The sequence below is a fragment of the Atta cephalotes genome, assembly GCF_000143395.1.
Source record: "Atta cephalotes unplaced genomic scaffold scaffold00014, whole genome shotgun sequence".
Classification (NCBI taxonomy): Eukaryota; Metazoa; Arthropoda; class Insecta; order Hymenoptera; family Formicidae; genus Atta; species Atta cephalotes.
Window position 1 is genome coordinate 4,486,669 of NW_012130078.1, and position 4,633 is coordinate 4,491,301.

Below are 4,633 nucleotides of genomic sequence, written 5' to 3' on the forward strand. Positions count from 1 at the left end.
TCATTCATTGAAGTTTGCATATGTATAGGTCTAAGATTTTTAACTTTCTGTTCTTATGTGTCGTTTTTTATGCTTGTTGTTGTCTCGACTTTCATAAATTTAAAATAATTTATCGTCAGACACGTTCGACGCTCCCGACCATGAATATTATTATTAGTTTCAATATAATGATTAAACTTTATTATAATTATACTGGTCGACGTAATTTTTACTGTTTAAATAAAAAATACCATTTCCGATGTATTTTTGCGCGCTGAACACGAATCTGGCAATGAAACACATGTTATTCGACAAGCTCAATGTACAATAAACAGATCAATGAGTTAGGTTGATATTGAGTGCATTCATGTTCGCAATCACAATGCCGCACAGTAAGCATCATTAATTTTTCTTACTAATAACTAATGCATTCAGTGCACCAATCTAACCTAATCCATTGACTTATTTACTTCGTGTCGAGTATAAGTGCTCAAGTAATTTCTCGTCGAATAATTAATCGGCAGTATTCTATTGTAATTAATAAAGTAGTAATAAAATTAATAAATTCCTTATTTTTGTCGTTTAAGTACATGTGTAAGTGGCCGTATTGATATGCGATGGAATTTGATTGTGATTACCGCGTGTTTTGTGTTGTTTCCTTCTTTGTAGTAATTCTCAGTTGCCGAATGATTAATCGACAGTGTTAACAATAGGGACCCAATAGATTCGTTCATAAAAATCAATTAAGTGCATGGATGAATTTGTGAACGTATTGATACGCGATGCAATTTATAGAAAGAACTAAAACTTCTGACTCTAACTTCATTATTAATTGCTATTGGCAATTTCTTTTTTGAATTTAATTCTCAATCGCTAAATAATTAATCGATAATGATTAATAATAACGAATTGATAAATTCGTTTGTAAATCGATCAAGTGTGCGTGAAATATTATAAGTGATATAATTAATGTGAAAGACAAAAATTCGTGTAAATGTGATACAATTGATGTGAAAAACAAAAACTTATTGTTATTTGATATGAAGAGAATGAGAACCTCGGAATTCACGGTCATAAAATTATCCTGCCTTTTTCCAATTCAGCTGCGGTATGAAGGCATCTTTACAAGGTAGGAGAGAGAGAGAGAGAGAGAGAGAGAGAGAAGAAGAGAGAGAGAGGAAGGGGGGGAGATAAAGTACGTGCGCGTATCATCATATCACGCGTTTCACGCAAACCAGCAGCTGATCAGAACTGAGCGCCCGCGTCGAACGGTGCGTTGCGCCGCCCCTATCTTCCGTATGCGATCTGTAATTCGCTTACTGTTTTCACTTATAATTCAAAAACTAAGCTACTCATAGAATTTTGGCAAAAGAAAAATTGTCTTAGAATTATGTATCAGGAATACGTCATTTTAAGGACAAAGGTTTATTCTGGGACACCCTTGTATATGTCACGGAAAAATCTGTTGCACAATATTACGAAAAAAGTATTAGGGGAAAGTCCTGTAGAAAGACAGCTCCTAGTATCGACCAAAGTTATTTTTCATTTATCCCGTTAAATAATAGCGTTGTACGTGCAAGAGAGGATGCGTCCTTATTGTTTTACATATCATAATCCGTGCGTATTAATACATCGTAGGGAATATTGGAGTAGCTTTTGTTGAGCATGTCTAATGAGTGCTGTAAAAGTTATATTTCAAAACTAAGTTTATTTCTCAGATTATTAAATTTTGTTGCATTGTGTACACTATAATATATTTTTATTAGCTGTAAGAAAATAACATTAATGTGACCACTTTCTTTACAACACCGCAAGATAGATAAAAATATTTCATGCTATTTTTCCTATAGTACCGACCAATCTATAAGTTTCCTCATAGCACACTTTATTCGAGGGATCTTCTGGCGAACATTATTAAGACATAGAGATATTCTCTGAATGTTCTTTGGAACGTCCCTTGGAGATCTGTATTATTAGGATTTTTAACTCTTAAATTGTAACATTCGAAAAATCACATACGTATGTATGTATGTATGTACAGCCCATAGTAGGAATACCTGGGGTTCAATTTTAAGGGTCCAGGTTTCGTTCTTAGTTATTTTTACATTTATCTGTTAAACTCTGATACCGGATATTACATAAATGACGATCGTAATATTTGTAAATTGTGTTTTGACAGCCAATATGACCTCAGTTTTAATTATGAAATCTCTCTTTATCAGATAACCTAGTGATTAGATTGAAGACGTTTCAGTATTCCATTCGGAGAAAGATGGCAAAAGTTTTTTCAGAAAAATCTTTAAAATAATCCAAAGCTTAATTGAAAGGAAAGCAGATCGAAGCCTTCAATATATTAGGTAAGTTGTAGTTTTTGAAATAATATAATTTTTTAGAGAAATATTGAAATGTCTTCAACTTAATTACTAGATTTTCTAATAGAGAGAGATTTCACTGATTAAAACTGAGATTACAGTCGGCTATCAAAACACAATTTACAAATATTACGATACATGATTTATGATCACTGACATAACATCCGGTCATATCAGATTTTAACATGAATGTAAAAATAACTAAGAATGAAACATGGACACTAAAATCGAACTCTAGGCATTTCTACTATATATATTTCTACTATATATATACGTATGTATACATATAATATGTATGCATAGTCCTATTTTTCTTCAGAGATGTCAGATAAAGCCTTTTTTATGCCAAAATTTATTTTGCCAAATTCTTTATAATTTCTTGGATGCAGCTGTCAAGTTGCCATAAAACTGCTAATGAACTGCTAATAAGAAAATTAAATTATAAAATCTTTTCTCTAATCTCATAATATAATAGCACATCAGTAAATAAGACTTAAAATGTGTAAATAGTAGTATTGCTTGTGTTACGTCCAGACCCCAAGATTTTTTTATTTCGAGGGGAAGAAGGAAGCCAAGGAAGGATGCAACTGACATCGCTCTGGTTATCGCTCTGAGAGTGTCACAAGAGAATGTCGGACGCACTTGATTATGTCCTAAATATGGGTCAACGTCAATACGCGATGCTATTGCCTGATGTGAGATTGTGAATCCGTCGGTCCTCTTTTAGGTCAAGAAATTTAATGCCTTTAACCAGGGATTGGACCTGTACAATCTTTGTCTAGACAGTGAATCAGAAGGACAGTAAGCCAGGAGACCCCAAAAACTAGCCAAAAATGACCAAAAGTCATTGGCAGCATTCGATTCAGAAAGGTTATTATTGTTATCTAAAGGAATAAATGTACATTTATGCAAAATTTCAGAATAATTCGATTATTAATTTTGTGTCTACATATGTTCTAATTTAAAAAGTTGACTACAATTGCTGATCGTTTTTGACGCAAGTAGCATTCCTTGTGTAATATATATTTATTTTCCAATATTTTGAATGTTACTTCGTAATTAAAATGTCCATGAAATATGTCCATGAATATATTTCTAAATCGTAATCCGCAAGGTCGATTTGTTTTTAAAAGTACGATTTAAAACATGCTTTTTTGTAGTATTCTGATATTAAATTATGTATCAATCAAAAATTTTTCGAAATTTCACTGAAGATCTGATCTGAAGTTTCACTAAGAATCTGATTTTATAAATAATATTGTACTTTTATATTAGTTAACTTTCATATGTGTTGCCATCAGCTCATTTTGATCCTAAGAAACAATAGCGGGCTACCGGAGATCAGAAAAAGTGGCCAAAAGTACTAAAAGTGTTCCAATTGTTGTTAAATTGAGTATTTAAGAGTTTTTGAAATTGCTGATTTCGAATCTAAAATTTAGAAATTCAAAATGCCGGATCCAAAATGGCAGAATAAAATGTTAAAACAAATGTCAAACACGTGACGCATACTCCTGGCACATATGCTCTCTCCATGCTCTCTCACACACATAATTTTTAAATCTTAAAAATAAAAATATTTTCTTTTTAATATATGAAATGTGTTTCATTCTCTAATGAGCGACCTCGAAAATTGCCTTATGCCGATTTCTGCCAAAATCTTTTGACATTCGAATCTGCTTTTTGAATCCATCATTTTCTTTTCAATAATTTTGATATAAAATTTATAACGATCTCTAAAATCACAGTATACTATCTTTCGTCAAGGTTTGACATTTTATTTTAACATTCTATTCCGCCATTTATAATTTCTAAATTTTGAGTTCAGATTCAAAATCAGCGACCACAAAAGCCCCTAAGTACCAAATTTGACAGTAATTGAAGCAGTTTTAGCATTCTCCGTCCGCCATTTTGAATCCGCCATTTTAAATTTCGAAATTTTTAGTTCGGATTCAAAATCAGTGACCCTACAAACCCTTAGATACTGAATTTTATGCCAATCCATCAATATTTTGAATTTTGGCCAAGGATTGTCTGGCCCACTGTAGGGCAACGAAATAAACAGCGAAATAATCACTGTCCTATTGTTTTACAAAGATAATTGGTTACGTTTATTTGTAGACATTTATATACTTGTGTATATATATATATATATATATATATATATATATATATATATATATATAAAAAACTATATATATATATATACTATAATACTAACTAACTAATAACTAAACTAAAACGTTAAACGTACGTTAACGTTACGTAACGTTACGTTAACGTTA